The sequence below is a fragment of the Terrapene carolina genome, unplaced genomic scaffold (genome assembly GCF_002925995.2).
Source record: "Terrapene carolina triunguis isolate 2854851 unplaced genomic scaffold, T_m_triunguis-2.0 Scaffold613, whole genome shotgun sequence".
NCBI lineage: Eukaryota > Metazoa > Chordata > Testudines > Emydidae > Terrapene > Terrapene triunguis.
In genome coordinates, this window is record NW_020664964.1 from 6221924 (window position 1) to 6245532 (window position 23609).

The following is a 23609-nucleotide window of genomic DNA, read 5'->3' on the forward strand; positions in this document are numbered from 1 at the left end:
GACGCTCGGGGGAGGCGCATAAGAGTGGCAGGGCCGGGGGAGAGACCTGGCCCAGAACATTGGTGGACCCTGTTGGGATATGTATGGGTTAAGTAAAAGCCTGGGAAGCTGCTATGCCTGTGTAATGCTTGGCAACCTAGCCTGATGGAATGGGCCCCATGTTAAGACCGGTGAATGGCCCAATATTAAGTTACGTTTACTTTTTGTTTTAGAACATTTCTGGTCTAAGCCCTTCCAACTGACCCAGAATGGGATAGAATTGAAGGAACAATTAGCTGGTGGGCCAGAGCCCACTTCAGTAGACATTGGAGACAAAGACTTCTTCCCCTTGGGGAGATCTGTGGGTGTGTTGGGGTACTTGGAAAGTCCACAAGTGGGCACTGCTCCAGCCACAGGTTCTTTGGGGTGGTTAATTGGCACTTGGTACAAGAGGCACAGTATTCTGACTTCCTGGTGGACGTTGGGCCAGTAAAAATGAGTGCAAGTACATGTGCTATCTGCTACCAGTAATTGGGTCCTCACCTCCCATTTGTTTATCACACATGATGTGATATAGGCATTCTTCCAGGAGTATAAAATTGGGCCACTGCCTCAGCTGTTGGGTTCTCTCACAGCAACAATTTGATCATAGGCCTTGCTCAGTGTAAGGTCTCCCCTTTGTTTGCAGATAAAATCGGTGTCATGAGTCGGGGCTTCTAAATCTGGCGATGGCAATCATAGGCGCCGACTTCCCCTCTTCCCGGTGGGTGCTCAACCCCCCCTCCTGACCCCATCCTCATTCCACCCCTTCCCCACCTCTTCTCTGCCTCCTCCCCCTCCCTCTTGGAAAATCCTAAGTGCTGCCAAACAGCTGTTAGGTGGTGGGAAGCGCTGGGAGGGAGGGTGAGGAGCGGGGACGTAGCATGCTGTGGGGGCAGAGAAAGAGGCAGGAGGGCAGAGCTTGGCTGTCAGTGGGTGCAGAGCACCCACTAATTTTTCCCCGTGGGTGCTCCAGCCCCGGACCACTCACGGAGTCAGTGCCTATGTTGGCAATTTCCTGGTTACTCTTCCTGGCTCTGACCTGATGGATGCCCCATGGATCTTGAACTGCCCTCAAGGGGGTCCTCTGGTTCTTCTACTCTGGCTAATCCTACTAGTCCAGGACCCGCACCTCGACTGCCCATGGTCTCCAGTTTTTCTAGCTTGCAGAGAATTTCCTGAAAGTACTTCCAATCCCAACTAATAATAACAGAACAGAGCAATGGTGAGGACAGCACTACAGAGAGAGCCAAGATATACCATCCCACAAAAGCATAGTTATCTGCAGGGTTAAGCCTTAACATCCTTGTAAAAGTACAAGCAGGAAGATCATCTTCCTTGGGATCCCTTCAGCCCCAGCGAAGGGACCGTTATTTTGGTGGGTCCTTTTTGCATGCTATGCTGTCCACTTTTCACGCATGGGGGGGGGGCATTCTTTTCATATGTATCATGGTTGCCCACTTGAAAAACAGGTCACCATGTTGTGGTGGGAGCCCATTCTCTCAGCTGAAAACGACCCTACTTGCTGTAGGGGTCTGGTATCAACAGGGCCGGCTCCAGGCACCAGCAAACCAAGCACCTGCTTGGGGCGGCACATTTTCAGGGGCAGCATTCCGGCCATTTTTTTTTTTTTCTGCTTGGAGTGGCAAAAGCCTAGAGCTGGCCCTGGCGGCAGCAGCAGCGTGTCCTGCACGGGGGGGCACCCTGGGGCCACTGCGGTTCGCGTCAGGGAGCAGCGCCTGCACCTTATGGCTGGGCGGGCTCCGAGCGCGGGACACTTGGGCTGGGGGCCGCACTGGGGGGCGCACAGAGCCGCCTGCAGGTGCCGCAGGGTGGCTGCCCCCCAGCACCGTAGCCGGGGCTGGGTGAATCGGCCCGAGCCACCCAGGTACTGTGACAGGGCGGCCAGGAGCAGCAGCAGCACCAGCAGTGGGGCCATAGAGGGGACCGGTGCCTGGGGCATTGCCGTGAGGGGCCCACGTCCTGCTCTCTGGAGCTCCGCTCCCTCTGGGGCTGCCCTGCTCCAGCTCCTCAGCCCTCTGTCGGGCAGTCCCCCGGCTCTGCCCTCCCGGGTCCCGGCTGATCCTGGAGGCGAGAGCCCCAGCTGGAGGGACCCTGGGCTGAGGCACGGCCCAGGAGCCCTGCTGCTTAGCCCAACCCTGCCAGCGCCGGACCGGCTGGAGGCGAGGGGGAGCGGGCAGAGTCAGCACTGGTGCGGGGGAGCCCAGGGCTCGGGCGGCAGGGGGTGCGGATGGGGGGGAAGAGCCCAGGGTTGGGGGCAGCAGGGGGTGCAGGTGGGGTGGGGGGGAGAGCCCAGGGCTGGGGTGGGGGGCAGCCAAAAATGTTTTTGCTTGGGGCGGCAAAAAACCTAGACCCGGCCCTGGGTATCAAAGTCTATACCACCCCCTCTAAGTAGCAGGGTGGGTACCAACTGCCCTGGTTATGTTTCTTCCAGGCCCTGCCCAGCTCATCACTGTGACTTGCCTAGAGTTAAGCGGTTGTCTTAGCTAGGAGCTGCAGGAGACACATTAAAGAGCCACTTGCAGCTCATGAGCATCAATCTGAAAATCACTACTTTAGGCTCTGCCATAGCTTAACTTACTCCCTCCCAGAATTCCACCTGAAGATGAGTGCTTTCTGGTTTACCTCTTCAAGGGGGTGAATGGGAGGTATAACACTTAATTCACACAGATTGACTTTGCACAAAATTGTAAATTACCATTGCTTCTTACTTAACAGATAAAGCACAGAGAGTACAGATCATACAATATACAACAAGCATCCCGAATGTGATGCCCCTCACCCTTGGGAGTCCATGGGGGACCATCTGAGCTCAGGTAGGAAGGGTTCCCCCACCTCATCGGTCTCCTGCGGCAGCTTTTCTATGCTTGAGCTGGTGAAAGTGGCTGAAAACCACCCAAATAGATCAGCTCCTGTCCTTTTACAACCTTCCAACCTCTCTGTCAGATGACTCCCAGATAGCCTCCTCAGGTGATCACAGACCCCTACCAGTTGATTTTGTTAAGTGACCTCTCCCTTGACAAACCAGTTCTTCTGGGGGAGGGGAGCCCATCTATTGTCTAGGATGTTGGTTATTAAATCAGAACGGACCTCTATTTAAACACTCTGTTGTGAGCCTGTATCACCCGCCTTTGGAATTGCAGTCCAACATGGAGATAAAACCACAGAGAAGATAAAAAACTGCACCTTTTCAGTTTGGTAAAGATACATAGAGTTCATACTCTCACACAGAATGCATAAACTGTGCAGACCAATTCCCCAGACATTCACTGACCAATACCAGCAACAGTACCCTTGTTAAGATTTTATCTTTCTCCCCTTCCCCTCAAGAGCCAGGCACAAAATTATTATTTATTAAATGAAATTATAATTCTGACCATGGTGTTTCTTTAAGATGACAGTGTTAGGAGCAGTTTTGGAACAGAACGGTGAGTAAAGGAGTATTAAAACCATTCAAAAATGATAAAATTTCAAACTGTGGTCTTCTCTTGATGCAGAATGTAAAGTGGGATGAATTTTCCCCCCCCCTTGAAAAAGTAATATTCTCTTTCATTGTTGGCAATTCCAGCTCAGATGGGCCCACACTCCCACCCAGTGCTGTCAGGGACTGGACTGTTCATCAGTGGAGGAAAAGGAAGTGGGCTAGTAACAAGATGTGTGAGGACGTGGCTCACAAGAGTGATGTTCACCTGGAGAACCAGAGGGTGAAAGAGGAGTGGAATATGCTGTGGGAGAAGAGACTGATGGACAAATCCTTGGAGGAAGTCAGTAGGAGTAGGGAGCAGGACCAGTTGGGGATGGAACGGCTGATCAATTGGTTGCCAACAGGGTCTAGCTATGAGCTCCAATCGCAGTTCCAGAGTTGCCTTCACCACCAACTCCAGTACTGGTCCCTATGTCATTGCTGATGTTTGCCATAATACTACGTCCTACAACCAGTGCAGGCACTGCACAACTCTGGGCTTGCCTGGTCAATGGACAACATTTTGAACTGGAGTGCATAGGTGTACAACCCACACAAGCTGTGCAGCCATCTGCCACATCCTGCCAGGGGGAAGGAAAATAGGAGGTGCTTTTAAGAGTCATTCCCACTACTAGTGAGACTGTCCTCTGAGAATGTGTTCACAGTTCATATAAATTCACCATCTAGCATGTTTTCACTGTTTTAAATACATACATTTGCACTTCACTTAAGCCTTCATACATGTTAATTCCAATTTGTAAACTGGAAGCTGGGGTGCCTGCAATGACTTTGTTAAATGTGCAATCCATCACCGTCCTTTAACTACTAAGTGTGTTATTGAAGCTTCTCTTGTCAGACCATCTGAGCTCAAGGCACAGTTTCATGAACCATGGTAGGAGAAGGTACACAGGGTCCCTGCGACAGTGTTGGGACTCACCACCTGACACCTCCTGCTGGTTGTCTCTGGAATTAGCTCTGTCCAGTGGAGCGCCCCCTCCTGGTGGTGTCCCATCCATCGTCTCGCCCTCAGTTGGCATCTGAGCCTGCATCACTCACCACCTCACGGCATCCTTTTCGAGCCACTGCCCTCCAGCAGTGCCCCTTAGTCCATCCACACCCCCTTCTGGGGGGGGAGGGATTTGATCAGCAGTCTCTCTGCACCCCACCCACCAGGGATCTGGCATAGTCTATAAGGGCTGCTCCCTATGGCTGATGGCTGGGTGTACTGCAAGGGGGCGGGGGGGGAGACCCAGGCCCACCCTCTACTCTGGGTCCCAGCCCAGGGACCCTCTGGCGGCAGCTTCGCTGTCCTCCTTCTCTCCCCTCCGTATGTCCACATCCCTGGGCCGCTTCCCCTTTGGCCCCTCGCACCGGCTAGGCCCTTCCCCTCAGGGCCTGCAGCCTGGCAGACATCGGCCTGGAGTTCCCTTCTGCTCCCCCGGGCCGGGCCGGGCCTGCCCAGCACTGCCCTAGGTGCTAGTCTCCCACCTCTGGAGACAGACCTTCCCCTGTCAAAGGCCTGGGACAGACTGCCTGCTGCTCTTCTGGGCAGCCTTTACATAGGGCCAAGCTGAGCCCTCATTGGCTGTCTCCAATCGCAGCCCTGATTGGCCCTCAGTAAGCCCTTTCCTGATTGGCTGCCGGCCTGCGCAGCCTCTCTGGCCTACTCTAGCCCCCTCTCACATGGGGGTGGGGCACTCGCCCCGCCACAGTCCCCTAAAAGAATGGTGGGCACAGGGTACCCCATTCATAACAATGTCATTAGGAGGGAATAAGGGTCCTGCTTCTTCCAGCAGGCAAAGGCCAAATCTCTTTAGCACCCTGGTGTCATGAATTTTTCCCATACTTCTCACTTTGGTGTTTATGACCCTGCCTCTATGGCTGACAAAGATCTGCAGAACCAGGGAGTAGTGCCCTTTGTGGCTGACATATTTGCTTGCTCCTTGTGGCAGGCAAACTATGGGCACATGTGTGCTATTAATGGCCCCAGTGCAGTTTGGGAACCCCATTGTCTGAAAGCCAGCTATTATTTCAGGTATATGTCTTATGCCCACCACCCACAGGTAAACCACAGTGAGAATTGCCTCAAAAGCCTCCTCTACCAGCATCCCAACAGTTGATTTGCCAATACCAAACTGGTTTACCATGGACCTGTAGCAGTGTGGGTAGCCAGCTTCCAGAGGGCAATTGCAACCCACTTCTGTGGTGGTATGGCCTCCCTCATTCATGTGTTCTGGCACTGGAGAGTTGGGGCAAGCTTCTCACACAGCTCCATGAAATCTATTTCTACATGCTGAAGTTCTGGAATCACATTGGTAAGGTGGTATGGTTTGAGGTGTTATTAATGAACTGACAATGCCCATATCCATATTACTGTCTCATCCAGATGCAGTGATGCCTTCTTAGTGCTGTATCTGTTTTTACGTAACTTGCAGACTGGGTGCAAGATAGTTGAATATTGCCTACTCTCAGTCACACCTCTGTAATCCCATTAAACCCAATGGGTTTGTAAAGATATCAATGAGAGCTGCATGTGACCCGTTACTGTTAAATATTTTCTAGTAAGTGGTCCGTGGGTTTTTGGGCAGTAAACATTTTTTAGTATTATTTATTATTAAACTTCCAAACCTCAGGACAAGTTACAACACAAAATATATGGACAGCACTCAATTAATAACAATAGTAATTAATAGAGATTCAGTTTAAAGAGTAAGTGGAGTTTTGAGTCAGTTCTGGAGCCACTGCTGGTCATAACAGTCATGAGAGCAAGATGCTGATTGTTGCCTATTCCTGTTCATCTTATGTGTAAATTGCACTATTGTGATAAATGCCAATAAACATCTTTTGTGTTATTCACAAGTGGTAAACAGTCACATTTTTAAGTACATAAAATCTCATATGAATTATGTGGCATCAGTGATGGAGGAACAGAAAAGTGGGTCCTAGGCTGTCCCACAGCAGCACCATCAGGAGTAGCACCCTTTCCCTCCCCCAACTGGCATCAAAACCCTAATCCTGGCCTGGTGCAGAGGGGAGGGCTGGGTGGAGGGAGAGGGGATTGAAGAGTAGGCCTGACCTGCACTCACTCACAACAGCAGCCCCAGTGGCTCCTGTGTCCCCTGCTCTAGGCATTGCACTCTAGTGCAGAGGGTTGCAGTACCACTCAGGATTGGTCCACCTGACCTTCTGCCTTGATGAGGGATAGCTCAGTGGTTTGAACATTGGCTTGCTAAAGCCAGGGTTGTGAGTTCAATCCTTGATGGTGCCATTTAGGGATGTGGGTCAAAAATCTGTCTGAGGATTGGTCCTGCTTTGAGCAGGGGATTGGACTAGATGACCTCCTGAGGTCCCTTCCAACCCTGATATTCTATGATTTCTGGGACCTTGTGCTCCATATAAACACCACTCCCTGAAGTTTGGCCTTTCCCCCACACACATCATAATGGAGGGTCAAGTGGGCCAAACCTGGGCAGTGCTGCAACGCTATGTGCCAGATTGCAATGCCCAGAGAAGAATTCTGGGCCCCGCCCCATGGCACTCAAGATCCATTGCTGTGAGGTGAGTCACAGACACATAAAAATGTAATGGACAAACAAACACTATCCATGACTTTTTTCATACTGTGACAAACCTTGATAATGATAAAAATATTTGAGCCTCCTGGGGCCCTCTGAAACATATGGGCCCCTGTACACCTGCACAAGCTTCACCAGCTATTCCTCTACCAGTGTTTGGCATTGAAGAAGCTTGTTTTCAGACAGGATCAACAAAATCTGTACTTATTTAATTCAAATTTACTGTGTACAATAGATTACTGATGAGGAGGAACCCCCACCCCCATCTTGGTGGGCAGACTCAGGACACCTGTGCCTGCCCTTGTCAAGGCTGTATCCCCACTTTGAACTTTAGGGTACAAATGTAGGGGCCTGCATGAAAACTTCTAAGCTTAACTACCAGCTTAGCTCTGGTCCCGCTGCCACCATTCCCAATGGATTCCCTCCCTGGAAAGCCTTGAGAAACCTCTCACCAATTCCCTGGTGAATACAGATCCAAACTCCTTGGATCTTAAACAAGGAGAAATTGACCCTTCCCCCCTCCTTCCTTTCACCAACTCCTGGTGAATACAGATCCAAACCCCCTTGGATCTTAAAACAAGGAGAAATCAATCTGGTTCTTAAAAAGAAGGCTTTTAATTAAAGAAAAAGGTAAAAATCATCTCTGTAAAATCAGTATGGAAAATAACTTTACAGGGTAATCAAACTTAAAGAGCTCAGAGGACTCCCCCCCCCCCCGTCTTAGGTTCAAAGTACAGCAAACAAAGATAAACACTCTGGTAAAAGGTACATTTACAAGTTGAGAAAACAAAGTAAAACTAAGACGCCTTGCCTGGCTTTTTTACTTACAAGTTTGAAATATGAGAGACTTGTTTAGAAAGATGGGGAGAACCTGGATTGATGTCTGGTCCCTCTCAGTCCCAAGAGTGAACAACCCCTTAAACAAAAAGCACAAACAAAAACCTTTCCCCCCCCCCCCAAGATTTGAAAGTATCTTGTCCCCTTATTGGTCCTTTGGGTCAGGTGTCAGCCAGGTTACCCGAGCTTCTTAACTCTTTACAGGTAAAAGGATTTTGGAGTCTCTGGCCAGGAGGGATTTTAGTACTGTACACAGGAAAGCTGTTACCCTTCCCTTTATAGTTATGACAGCCCTACTAGATGCAGAGGGGCAGAACAGAAAGTATAAAAGGTGGGCCCTGCAGCACAGTTGGGCTGGAACCACCAGAGGAGACAGATACCTCCCATCCGCTGCAGGGGCTGGAGCCCAAGAGGATCCCTGGAGTGCTGAAGACTTGCCAGAGCTGCCAGAGCCACCAGCCAACACGGGTGCCGAGGAACTGCTAGGAATGTCGCTGGCTATCTACCCCAGGGAGACAGAGGACACCCATGGAACCAAGGTACTGAACGAAGGAGTTGTAGGAAGTAGCTCAGGGACACTAGACTATAGTCTGGTTGGGTTGTTGCCTGAATCCAGGTCAGCGTGTGTTGACCAGATTCTTGCTGACCCAGTGGCGGAACCATCCTCCAATGTTAGGGCCCTGGGCTGGGACCTGGTGGAGTAGGGTGGGCCTGGGTCCCCCTACCTTCTGCTGCCAATCCCACCCTGGAGTGGCAGCCTCCCCACCTTAGGCCAGGAGGCCAGCATTTGTCTGCCATCTGCCAGAGCCAGGTTGTCAAATTGTCTGTTTGGTGCCGTGCGGTGCCTGGGGGCCTGAGCTCGCTAGACTGTTTCTTGCTCTGCCCTGCCTGAGGCCAGAATCCTGGACTACTGCTGCTTGGCCTTGTCTAGAGCAATGGTTTTCAAACTGTGGGTTGCAACCCAGTACTGGGTCATGGAATGTAAGGCACTGGGTCACAATGGCTCTGGTCAGCACCACCGACCGGACTGTTAAAAGTCCATCGGCGGTGCTGCCCGGCTAAGGGGCAGGCTAGTCCCTACCTGTTCTGACACCGCGCTATGCCCTGGAAGCGGCCAGCAGCAGGTCCGGCTCCGAGGTGCGGGGGGGCACGGGGCTCTGCATGCTGCCCGCACCCCGAGCACCAGCTCCACACTCCCATTGGCTGGGAACTGACCAATGGGAGCTGGGGGGGCGGTGCCTGAGGGTGAGAGCTTGCACGCCTCCACCTAGGAGCCGAACCTGCTGGTGGCTGATTCTGGGGTGCAGCGTGGTCCGCGGTGCCAGGACAGGCAGGAAGCCTACCTTAGCACCCCTGCTGCGCCACTGACCGGGAGCCGCCCGAGGTAACACTGTGCCCCAACCCTGTGTCCCAATCCCCTGCCCCAGCCCTGAGCGCCCCTCCCATACCAGAGCCCCTTCCTGCACCCCAAACCCCTCATTCCTGGCCCCACCCCAGAGCCTGCATCGCCAGCCCAGAACCCTGATCCCCTCCCACATCCCAACCCCCTGCGTCAGCCCAGAGCCCCCTCCCACACTGTGAACCCCTCATTCCTGGCCCCACCCCACACCCCTCACTCCTGCACCCCAACTCTGAGCCCTTCCCACACCCCAAACCCCTCAACCCCAGCTCCATTGGGTTATGGGCATCAACAATTTTCTTCAGCTGGGTCACCAGAAAAAAAGTTTGAAACTACTGGCCTAGAGGACCAGGGCCTTAGAGACTGGTAATTCCCCAATAACCCTTGTCTTGCTGTCGATCTGAGAGCAAGGGGGCATGGCTTCTGTCCGAGACTGACTGGAAGAGATGGCCACACACTCCTACACCAAATTAAATTCAGTTCCATTTTTCATCATACTTTTATTACTATAATAAATGGTTGAAATTTTGTATACGTAAACAGGGTAATTGTAATTTCTTAGTGATTATTTAGAATTACTAGAGGTTTTTGTTTTTCATTTTCGCTTTTCAGTGTAGGAATTATAGCATTGCATGTAAGGCATGTTTAATTATTTATAATTATGGCAGTTGTTACAAAAATAGATTTACCAAAAGGAATTATCTATTTGTATGCATTATTGTCTATGGCACCCATCGCCATCTGGCATCCAGACTACTACCATTCATGTTGTGGAAGCAGAGAAAGAACTGACAGGAAGGGGATTGCAATGCATGACAGTTTGTTAGCAAGAGTCAGGCTAACTGTAACCCTAATAACGCGGATTTGTAGAAGCGAGGAATGTGTGAGGCGAGTGGGAAAGAACTGTGTGAGAAGTTGTTGCGACCTTGTGTAGATAATATAATACGGAATGTAGACTAAGAGTCTACATTAGTGAGCAAAACAAGATATCAGAATGACCTATGTATAAACAAAATGCAGCTGTTGTTCATTATTGTCTGTAACAAAAGGTATAAATGCTTGCTGTAATTGTTTACCTGTTGAGAGACCTGTTTAGCTCTCTCTCCCTCTACGCAATTGCTTGAGAAAATAAAGTATCTGACTTGCTGTACCCAAACAAAAAGTGAGAACTCTGTTATTCTCCGACAATTTAAAGAGATAAATACAATAGTATGAGTCACTCATATACCTGACCCCGTACAGTTACTTCCCCTGAAACGTGTTTTGATGTTTTTCAATTAAAAGCATGGGTAAACACGTAGACCTTATTCTGTGCCCACAGGGCCACCAAATTCATGCTTTGGCATGCCATGAGAGGTGGTGAACATCCAGGAGTGGCACCAGGGCTTTTGCCGCCCTAGGCGGCAGTGCTCCTCCACAGTAATCGGCGGCAGCTCCTCCTCTGAAGCTGCGTTCACAGTGATGGGGGTCCTTCCGCTCCAGGTCTTCGGGGCACTTCGGCGGCACGTCCCGGAGCGAGTGAAGGACCCGCCGCCGAATTTCCGACGATGACCCGGAGCAGAAGAAGCCCCTCGCCACTGAAATTCCGCAGAGGGCGGCGAAATGCCGCCCCCCACATCCTGCCGCCCTAGGTGACTGCCTAGGGTTGCCTAGTGGAAGCGCCGGCCCTGTGAACACCACAGGTAAGGGCCTGCTACTGAAAATGATTTGCTGATGGTCCAGAAAATTTCTCTTCTAACAAGAGCATACTAGTAGACTTTAAAAGACCTGATAGGACTCGATATTTGTGGAAGGTAGAGCCTAGGTGGGAGGGTGCCCACAATTTAGAGCTTAAAAATAATCTAAGCCCTAATTCATTTATCTATTAAACATATTACAGACAAAAATTGTGAAAGTGCTTGGAGGAGGGAAGGGTTGTTTTGCTTTTATGTGATTGAACTGTGGCAGTTAGTAATTTTAGAGAATAAACAAGGTGACAACTGCTTAACAGCAGATGGGAGAAAAAAAGAACTCATCATTACTGGCATACTCCCACTCCTGTGGTCCCACTTCGCATGATCTCACTTGCACTCTATAATTGGAAGATAAGGCAGCAGCATTTTATTTTTTTTTTTTTTTTTTACATAGCATAAAGGAATACAGATAACAAGCATTAAATAAGAAACATTGCACTATACCAAGATTAACAAAAGTAATAATGCTGACCCTGCTAGCACTCAGATCTTTTCAACCGTGAATAATCTTCCATTCTGACCAAGAGGAGCAAGGCACATAGTCCTCTATCTTGTACATGATAGAAGCACAGCCACTCCTTCATAATTAATCATTTCCTGAAACAGTTCCCCTACACCTGAGAAGATTATTGTGAAGCCCTTTCCCAGCTAAGGTTTCCCCTTAAACAAAAAGAAATCTCCTAGAGGTACCTTAAATTGATATAGACAATTTTACATTTCTGATCTACCAAAGTTCCGTTTGCACAGTAGCAATCCCTGTCTCCTCACCCAAGTGTTTCCTATACGTATATCTAAATCTTTGTGATGTTTTCTAAAATTCAAGTTGAAAATGTGCAATTTTGGCCTGGTAAACATTTTCCTGGTGGAATAAACCATTTTACAATAGTATGAAAATTAATGACCCATAAAAGGAGTCTCTTAAAATTAAAATCAGTTGGTACTCACTGTATTATGTTTCTACACTCATCAGAGAGCAATGTTAAATTTCAGAGCCACCTTGTCAAAATGTTAATTTGTGATGGTTTACATCTCTCCTAATCCAAATTATAATATCTGCAGGTTTAGCTGACTGCAGATCATTCCTGTCAAAGAGTGAAATCCTGTTCCCATTAAAGTCAATAGCAAAACTCCTATTGACTTCAGTGGTGGTGGGTTTTCACCCAAAGCGTATTCCAGACAGCATATAATCTTAGGAACGCCATGAATTGACTGATGAAAGCATTAGCTTCCCATTACTTTTGTCTAAAGTTTTCTTTAATGAGTACACAGCTGAGTAGACTATCTTAATAAAAGTACCCTCTTTTGCACTCCAAACCTAATATCAATATCTGTATATCTGTGTACTAGAAGTAGGATGCACCTCTATCCTCTTTCAGTTTCTCACTCAGGACATGGGTCTTCTAAAATCTTACTCTTCCTTCATAGAAGGAGAGAGAAAAAGGATGCCCCTGCCTAGAGACTCAGCCATACATGCTAGAAGGTAAACCAGACAATACACAGTGCTTATATATATGTGATTTGAATATTATAACAGGTAGGAAAAATATTGGGGACCAAATTCATCCATGAAATTCATCCCTCCATTAAAGCTAATGCAGTTACACCTGAGTCTAAATGAACCTAATGTTTGTTCATTCATTCTCCTTATATATACAGGATGACAAGTTTTTACAACCAAGACAGTCTGTTTTTATAAACTGGACAATGAAGCCACAAAGTTGTACATGTCAATATCTAAAGATATGGAATAGTGTTTCATGAAGGTTCTCCAAAACAACAAGCTGCAGAAATAATTAACTGCAACAAAAATTGAGTTTTGTGTGAACATATCCCAAAGTTAGAAATATCAAAAACAGCATATAACTGACTTTCAGAGACCTGCACCTGTTACCAAAATGCTATTTATACACACTTTCTTTCATTAGCTCAAAATACTTTTCAAGACCAAGGTAGTGATATATTCCTGTCTTGGACAATGCAGAGCATTGTCAGTCCTGAGCTACAACAGGCCATTTGAATGTTTGTCCTCTGACTAGAGGATGGTCTTACTAATGCTGTATACCAAAGTAATACCACCTCTTTATTCCTACTCAACATGCCTGTGCTTATATATCAAGGATCACATTAGCTCTTTTAGACCCAGTACCACACTGGATTTTTAAGGTTCAGCTGGCTATCCACAATCATGCCCAAGTCCTTCTCACAGTCATTGTTTTCCAGGATATATTCCCACTGTAAGTTCTGTAATTGTTGTTCCAAGACGTATGATCTTGTATTCGGCTAAATTAAAAGATGCATTGTTTATTGCATCCAACTTACCAAGAAATCCAGATCACTCCGTTTACGTGTCCTATACTCATCATTATTTAAGGCTCCACCAATCTTTGTGTTATCTTCAAACTTTATAAGCAACGTTTTGATATTTTCTTCCAGATCAATGATATAAACATTCAGTAGCACTGAGCCAGGACCCCACTAGAAAAACACCCATTTGATTATTAAGCTCCATTTACAAATATTTTTTGAGATCTATAACACAATTTTCAATCTTTTTAATATGTAGTATATTGATTCTCTTTTAGGCTAATTTTTAACCAGAATTTTGCACTTAACTTTATTGCTAGCTTCATTGTTAGGAAAGCCTAACTCATCTCCAAAATATTCCTAATCCATATCCTTACCATAATATCCTCTGTCTTAGAATGAGATGGCAAAAGCCCTTTCATCTCTTTCATATGTTTATTGTCCCAAACAACAGGAGACTTCATGGGTGATGTAATTACCAGACTATTTACAGCTTTCTTGGAATTCTACTATTATTTTAGATATGATTTCATGTTTGGCATTTATAGGCCTCCCTTTTTAATACCATATTTTTAAGGTTTTACAAGGAATCATAGGGTATGTCTACACTTATAGCTGGGGATGTGATTCCTAGCTTGAGAAGACATACCCACACTAGCTCTGTTTGAGGTAGAACGACCAAGGGGCTAGCCACCCCAAGATTATAGAAACGGACTTGGCATGGGTAGTCCATTCTGCTGCTCATGCTGCTGCAGCTATACTCTAATTTTAATGTGCTTGCTTAATGACTCTAGTGGGAGTATGTCTCTTCAAGATAGAAATTATACTGCCATCTCAAAGTTCAGACGTAACTTAAAACTATTGTTTCTTTCCCTTTCTAGGGAATTGGGGTACAAATCCCATAATCAACTTTACAAAAATCAGCCTTAGTTAACCCTTGTAAAGACAGAACAGGCTAGTGAAAAACATTTCTACATGGTTATTTTGTAAATTATTGTCAGGAAGATCACCAGTATACATGTACCCGAGACAGGAATTCCTTCCCCCCCACCCCCCATGTGGTTAATCAATTAGAATAGAACATCTCCCATCCGTCTCACTCTAAGGATGAGCAAATACTATTGATAGTCTGGGTCAACAAACAAACAATAACTAAATGACAAAAACAGCCATTTTCTGGTGCTGGTTGTTTCCCACTCCCTCATATAAGAAAATGATGACCTTGACTATTTCCTGAATTTTATCTAATTTTTGCTTTGGTTTTCCGGTTATCTTGTTTACAGTGATATTTGTTTTGCTCAGTGGTGATACAGTTTAGGAGTTCAGGTAAGAAGTATAGAGTCCAGTTCATGAAAATGTCATGTGGGCTCAGAGCAAGGTCAGTAGCTAGTTTCTGAAGAAGGCTATCCGTTTCATAAACCGATAGTTTATGTTGTTCTTAAAAGGGAATTGCAAATTCATCCCCTCTTTTGTCTTGTCATCTAAACTGTTTTTAACATTCTTTAAAAGTGATGCTTTACATAATAAAAAGAAAATGTCAGCAACAGTCTTAACTTCTTAAAAGAATTACCTTGTGGTACACTGTAATGAGTATAATAGCCCTGTATTTCTAGTATCAGCGCTATTTTGAGCAGTTTATGAATTCAGTCATTTAATTTTCTATGAGGCTTGGGGTTCAATTAACATTAGTGTTAATCAGAATTTCATTTACTTTAATAGGACATTTGAAAGGCTAGTTATTATTCTATGTGGCCAGAGAGGTCATGCGGGCCAGACTATAACAAGCATATCAGCAGATGGCATTAGAACAGGTTTCATATAAATTATTTCCTGTGAACATGTACAAAGAGCTATTCAGAAAGATTAGCAAATGGCAGAGCCAGTGCTCCTGAACCATTTCAGAGAATAATGAATCAAGTGTTCTAGTAGCTAAATTGGTATTTCCCAAAGTGAGGAGCTCACCCCACAAAGGATTGGGAAGGACTAGACAGGCCACTCAATTGCTGTCCAGAGTCTCAGAATGTAGTGTGATATTAAGTTGAATAACTCAGAAAAGTCTAAGTCTATTTCACCTAAAAAAAGAGATTCAGTTTGTCTGATCTATTTTCTATAAAACCATGTTGACTGGCAGTGATTGTATTCCCACCCTTTAATTTTTTATTTATTGAATCCCATATCAGCTTTTCCATTACTTTTCACGGCACTGATATTAGATTAACTGACCTATAGATACCCGGGTCAGCTTAATTGCTCTTTTTAAATATTGGCACAACATTAGCCTTCAGGAATTTTCCAAGTATTTCAAGATTTATTAAAAAATTAACACCAATGGGCCAGAGTTCTACTGAGCCAGCTCTTTAGGACTCCTGTACTGGGTGATATCCCTAGTAGTTGTTGTTGAACAACCTCCTTAGTCACTAAGAGACTGCTCCCCTCAGGCTGGTTTAATTACATTATTGATCTTGGGGACTTTGTGTAATGTTTTCAATTTCAGGATAATTAAAAACTACAAGCAAAGTTATGAGGTAGGCATAGCCTGCATCTGAAATCGGTGGTTCTGCAATGTTCCCTTTCAGAGTTGGCCAGTTTTTCCTTAAGAGGATGCGGTTCTCCCTCCCTTCTCAGAGAATAGGAAACCATCTGCTTCCAAAGAGATCCCTATGGACATTTTGGGGGACTCAATTAGGCAAAGGCCTGCCTATGTGGAGGCCTCTGTCCATGCACTAGCTCCTAGATCTCCAAGTCCTTGGCAGCACAGCTACACAGGAAATCAGGGATTACACAGAGCAAAGTTAAGGTTCCTTGATCATCATGACTCAGGCTAACTTTCTCTATGGAGTTGGTGCAATGATTCATAGATTCTAAGACCAGAAGGGACCACTGTGATTATCCAGGCTGACCTCCTATATAACACAGACCAGAGAACTTCCTGAAATGATTCTTATTTGAGCTAGACCATATCTTCCAAAAAAATAAATTAATTTTTAAAAATTGCCAGTGATGGAACAATTTACCAAGGATCATGGTGAATTCTCCAATGATCAGTTACCGTCACTGTTAAATGTTTGGAGTGAGCAGAGGGTGGGACCTCAGAGAAGGGGCAGGACATGGGCGGGACCTTGAAGGATGGGTGGGGCAGGGGGCAGGACAAGGGTGTTCAGTTTTGTGTGAGTAGAAAGTTGGCAATCCTACCATCAAGGAAGTTATCTACTGGATTGAGCTCTGCAGGCAAGATAGACAGGGGAATGCCTAGTTTGAGAATCTCCCTGAGGAATAGGAATGAGATAGGCACCCGGGTGCCTAGACTGAGACAACTGTGCACATGCTCACTGGCAGAAATGTAGCTGCCTTGGGGACTTCAATGGCAGAAATGTCAGCACTTCCAAGGTGAGGCAGTGGCACCTTTGTCTCTATGTGGATTTTGGCCTTTGAGAACTACAGATAAAACTGCTAAATAAGAGCTAGGTATTATTAATTATTATTATTTTAGAACATCCCTATATTTTTTAGATAGAAGCAATGTGGTTTGCCTTCTAAGAAACAAAGGTCATATGTCTCAAAAGTTTGCACAGTAAGTACTGTGACAGACCCAGACCAATGGGGTACAGGAGTCTGGTCGAGGGCAAATATACTGGTCACTGGATGAGTAGTTTTCTGTTCCCTGAGTGACCAGAGAAGGGGCTGCACTAGAGTAATCAGGAACCTGCTAGAACCAGTTAAGGCAGGCAGGCTAATTAGGACACCTGGAGCCAATTAAGAAGAAGCTGCTAGAATCAATTAAGGCAGGCTAATCAGGGCACCTGGGTTTTAAAAGGAGCTCACTTCAGTTTGTAGTGTGAGTGTGAGGACCTGGGAGCAAGAGGCGCAAGGAGCTGAGAGGGTATGCTGCTGGAGGACTGAGGAGCACAAGTGCTATCAGACACCAGGAGGAGGGTCTTGTGGTGAGAATAAGAAAGGTGTTTGGAGGAGGCCATGGGGAAGTAGCCCAGGGAGTTGTAGCTGTTACAGGAGGCACTATAGACAGCTGCAGTCCACAGGGCCCTTGGCTGGAACCCGGAGTAGAGGGCGGGCCCAGGTTCCCCCCAAACCTCCCAATTGACCTGGACTGTGGGTTCTTCCAGAGGGGAAGGTTTCTGGGCTGTTCCCCAACCCACATGGTGAATCTCTGAGGCAAGAAAATCCACCAATAAGCGCAGGACCCACCAAGATAGAGGAGGAACTTTGTCACAGTACTTATAAGCTGCACATTGTTTTTCATTACCGATGATTTGTTTTCTTGCAGAACAACTTCTTGTAAAATATTAAACATATTCAAAGTGACTAATGCACTTTTTGAATCTAAGTATTCCTCAATGAAAAATTAACAATGCACACAATTTTGATTTCTGTCTGCAATAGTCAAAACTTGTGTTTTACTTTATAAGTAATTAATCCTTATACACATCTATTGAAAACTGACATTAAATTTGCATCTTCACTGTTGTATTGGACTTGACTTTATTCTGTTTTTCACATAAAAAGGGCTTTTGGTAGACTTGGAAGAGTCTAAAATTATAAATGCAAGTGCAAATACAGTATCTAAATTGACTGTAGTGTGATTGTTTGCATCAAGTAAAACCTAGAAGTTAGCTATAGCTCTGTTTTTGACTCTTTGCTTTTTAATCTAGTGGAGTACAATATTACACATCCTACTTTACAATAAGAAAAAAACAATAAACTTTGTAGTTACATTTTATTTCAAAACAATACCCATTACATATCAAGCAAAGGAGTACTATTGTATTAAAATAAGTACATATAATATGATTATCAAAAAGACAATAATTTATGAACTTAATACAAGACAGATGTTGAATTTATAGTGCTGGCAATGTGTAACTTCAGTTTCTAATGAACTAAACTTTATTTTTGACTATATTTATCATTCACGATACCAAGATTGCCCTCAGTAGCCACAGTGGGCCAAATTCATCTTTGTTATAACTCAAGTAGAGCCAAAACATCTTTATAACTGACCTATTTTTACAGGCCCAATTATGCACATCTTTATTTGAAGAAATAAATGTTTGTTTCAAAAACAACACCGTACTTCTGAGACAAGTGTGCATTTCTCTGATAACTCACTACAAAAAGTGGCTACTTTTATTAAACATACATAAAGGAGTTGTAAAAGACTAGGATAATGATAAGATTGAGAACCCTTTTGACTTCTTACTAAAAGAACCTAGAGAGGGTTTGTGTGGGAGGTGGCGGGGGGGAGAGAGAGAGAGAGAGAGAGAGTGTAAAAGCACACAAGATAACAGCATAAGGAAGATGTCCTTGCTGTTTCTTTCCAGATATTATAAAAGCATCACTTTTTCCATCTGGGAGGAGGATTCATCTCCAATTGAAGCCAATGGAAAACCTTCAGTAAACAGGGAAACAGAATTATTGCACTGGTTGCCAGAAGCATTTGTATTCAGTTGTTAAATTAATAATGGGTATCCGGTTCAATAAACAATTGTGTTTCCCATTAAGTTATAGCTGCTATGCTATTTCTTGTTGTTTAACAATATGCAATACAAAATAAATAGAAAATTTTGATGCATGTAGACTATACAGTATGCTTTTATAATATACCATGTTATGATACAAAATCCTGACAGGCACTGTGGGACGAAATAAAAGCTTCATGGTCTAAAATCATGCATAAGGATTTATATTATCAGATTGGACGTTCCTAGCCTTCCTGCCTACATCTACTTCTGTCATTCGTCTACTCAGACTTTCTGTTGCCTCCCCAAAGGATTGTATCCTCACTTGTCTCTTGCTTTATCAGCTCCCTAAATATGAATATATGATTCAAATTAGTTACACATTGCATTTATTAACTATTGAGACAAGTCCTGATGGACTTATTTAGGTGAATAGCTCCACTTACCTCAGTAAGATTACTCACCTGAGTAAGGCCAGGAGGATTTGGATCTAGAGATATTTACAACAGATGTGAATAAGGCCAAAAAATCCCTTATTTACTTATGAATAGAATATGCTTGCATTCAATAAAGCTCTACTTTATTCTGATCTTTATACAGTAAGTGACCAGGAATCCACACAGACTTGCACCTTGTAGCCCAGAAAAAAAAAACTAAAGGGTTATTTTCTTTTAACTACAGCATTCTTCAAATTTTTGTTGAACAGTTGAGAATAGAGACCTGGTGTAAATTCATAATTCTGCATTATATTGTCCTGAAAATGTTTTAAATAATTGAATCCCAAAACTGAATAAAGAAAGATCAAATGACTAAAATCCTAGAGGGCCTGCTTCAATCTTAATCTAAACATTTTATACTATAATACAGGCCGCAGTTTTCACCAACAGGTAACTATGAGATCTTTAAAATGTAATATTTGAACAACTTTGCTAAAAGTTTAGCACTATGAATGCTATATGAGCTCTCTGTGATTATAGCACAAAAACTAAATTTAATAAAGTTTAAGCACTTATTAGATCCTTTAATATTAATAATGTAACCCCTCCCCCTCTCATTCAAATAGAACTGATCTTGATCCAATGTACAAAGGAATTGATTAGTGTTGAGAGCTGTGCCCACTACATCACAAACCCTAGAGGCAAATATTATAGGCACTCTAGATATTAAAGCTGGGTAGGCATCTAATACTAGCTGGTTGATGCTTGCACTCAAAGGTCACAAAATAAGCAAAAGCCTTTACTTCCACTATGGTTAGGCTGATGTGAGTTGGTTCAATAAAATTACAATGGGCTTGCGAAATATATTTTGTGATTAATATAATAAACTATTATATGAAAAAATAAATATTTTACATATACTGTTTAGAGCCAAATTTTCAAAATGGACCTCAAACCACCCTCTAATTTTGCATCTGAAAACTATAGACTTTATACAACTAACTACTTGATTTGCAGTTGCAAACAACTTTTGAACTTACTTTCTGGAACCCACTTCACATTTGAAGAATACTGAAAGAGCAAAGTTTAAAACCAATTTTAAGGTCTTTAATCCAAACTCACTGAAGCCAGAGGAAGTCTTTCTGGTGTCGTCAGCTGGCTTTTGGTCTAGCTGTAATTCACTAGCTTCTGCAGATGTCAGGAACAAGCTTATGGCTGCTTCTAACCACTTCCTGCCAACCTGATAATCACAGGATGCTGAGAGAAAGAGTCAAAAGCCTCATTCCCTCTCCCTCCTGCTGCTGCTGGAAATTAGCTGTGTGCTACTTCTTTCAGTGCCCTGCCTACTTGATGCTAAGAGATCTACCCTTTCATTTGCTTTTTTCAAAATTAAAAAAAACCCTTCCTTTTGTTCTTTTTAGACTGGGTATTTTTCTCCCTCCTGTTCTTTAGGAGTAACTTGCAGCAGTGCCCACCACAGAGACATAATTGTATTTTAAGGGTGCTATTAACTTTTTTAATTTAAAGTTTTTCTTGGCTTTAAGGAAATCCACTTTTCACCATTATGATACCAAAGAAGAGGGAGAGAGGGAAAGGAGGCATTACAGGCAAATTTTCCATCGCTGATCTTATAGCAACTCCAAGTTTTGCCAAACAGCATGAGGAGTAGAAGCGTTCTTTCCCCTCAATCTCCACCATAACATCGGAAATAAATTCATATTTACTCATCCCCATTTTTTGAGAAGGAGATATATGAAAGAAAGATAATTGCATATGGGTAATAAAATCTTATTAGAGCCAATCATTCTGTTATCAAACTATGTTTTCCTTCAACTCACATTCAGTTTGCAAGCAAGCTTTTGTTTATCTAAATATAGTTCTTTTACCAGGGCACTATTAAATTTTCTCCCCAAAATATACATTGCACCTACAGGAACTGCTATGACCTGCATTCACTCTTTCAGGGGGAAAGTTTCCAAAATTTCTAGCCCGTAATGCTTTGTTTTGCCTATCTTAATTTCGGTTCCAGATGTGGAATATTTTTCTGAAATATTAAAAAAAAAAAACAATCTCCCCCAAAAGTTTGAGAGAGAAGTAGCTTCCTCCCTCCACTCAAACCTGCCTTAGGATATTTATCCAGTCAAGAGCTATTCAAAAGCATATAATATTATTACAATAATATAGTTCTTAAGGCCAGCAGGCAGGGCTGGTGGATTTTTCTGTATGAATATGTAGACACATACACACAAGTGTGTTTAGAGATGAATTAAGAGAGAAAGTGTCTGTACATTTTTGTCTTATGCGTCGGGGGTAGGATTCACAAGTGGGACGTAGGTGCTGAACTGCCACTTTGAGTGCCTAAAGTCCAACATTTAGACACCACCAGCATTCACAAAACCCTTGCTCAGCTGCCACCTAACTCTGAGGCACTTAAAGTCCCTGAGTGCCTAAGTTTCTGTTGTAAAAGTCCCTGAGGCACCTGAATTTCAGTGTCTGGACATGCACACAGCCTCCTACATAAGAACGGCCATACTGGGTCAGACCAAAGGTCCATCTAGCCCAATGTCCTGTCCACCGAGAGGTTGCCAATGCCAGGTGCTTCAGAGGGATAGAACAGAACAGGTTATCATCAAGTGATCCATCCCTGTCACCCATTCCCAGCTTCTGGCAAACAGAGGCTAGGGACATTTCAGAGCATGGTTTTGCATCCCTGCTCATCCTGGCTAATAGCCATTGATGGACCTATCCACCATGAACTTATCTAGTTCCTTTTTGGACCCTGTCATAGTCTTGGCTTTCCAACATCCTCTGGCAAAGAGTTCCACAGGTTGACTGTGCTTTCTGTGAAGAAATATTTCCTTTTCTTTGTTTTAAACCTTAATTTCATTGAGTGACCCCTAGTTCTTGTGTTATGAGGAGTAAATAACACTTCCTTATTTACTTTCTCCACACCAGTCATGATTTTATAGACCTCTATCATATCCACCTTTGGTCACCTCTTTTCCAAGATGAAAAATCCCAGTCTTATTAATCTCTCCTCATATGGAAGCTGTTCCATACCCCTAATCAATTTTGATGCCCTTTTCTGAACCTTTTCCAATTCCAATATATCTTTTTTGAGATGGAGCAACCACATCTGAACACAGTATTCAAGTTGTTAGCATACCATGGACTTATATAGAGGCAATATGATATTTTCTGTCTTATTATCTATCCCTTTCCTAATGTTTCCAACATTCTGTTAGCTTTTTTGATTGCTGCTGCACATTGAGTGGATGTTTTCAGAGAATATCCACAATGACTCCAAGATCTCTTTCTTGAGTGGTAACAGCTAATTTAGACCCCATTATTTTATATTTATAGCTGGGATTATGTTTTCTAATGTGCATCACTTTGCATTTATAAACATTGAATTTCATCTGCCATTTTTTTGCCCAGTCACCCAGTTTTGTGAGATCCCTTTGTAAGTCTTCACAGTCTGCTTTGGACTATCTTAAATAGTTTTGTATCACCCGCAAATTTTGCCACCTCACTGTTATCCCTTTTATAAATAATAAAAATTAATGGAGATATCCTATCTTCTAGAACTGGAAGGGACCTTGAAAGGTCATTGAGTCCAGCCCCCTGCTTTCACTAGCAGGACCAAGTACTGATTTTGCCCCAGATCCCTAAGTGGCCCCCTCAAGGACTGAACTCACAACCCTGGGTTTAGCAGGCCAATGCTCAAACCACTGAGCTATCCCTTCCCAGATCATTTACAAATATGTTGAAAATCACTGGTCCCAGGACAAACCCCTGGGGTCTCTCCATTCTGAAAACTGGCCATTTATTCCTACCCTCTATTTCCTATCTTTTAACCAGTTACTGATTCATGAGAAGAGCTTCCTTCTTATCCCATGACTGCTATCTTTGCTTAAGAGCTTTTGGTGAGGGACCTTGTCAAAGACTTTCTGAAAATCTAAGTACACTATATCCACTGTATCCCCCTTGTCCACATGCTTGTAGACTCCCTCAAAGAATTCTAGTAGATTGGTGAGGCATGATTTTCCTTTACAAAAACCATGTTGACTCTTCCCAACCACTCATATTCATCTATGTGTCTGATAATCAGGACTGGCTCCAGGCACCAGCTTAACAAGCAGGTGCTTGGGGCGGCCAAGGGAGAGGGGCGGCACGTACGGCAATTCGGGGGCGGCAGGTCCCTCACTCCCTCTAGGAGTGAGGGACCTGCCGCCAAACTGCCGCCACCGATCGCGGCTTTTATTCCCCCCCCCAGTTGCCGCCGCCGGTCGCGATTGGGATCGCGGCTTTTTTTTTTTTGCTTGGGGTGGCAGAAATGCTGGAGCCG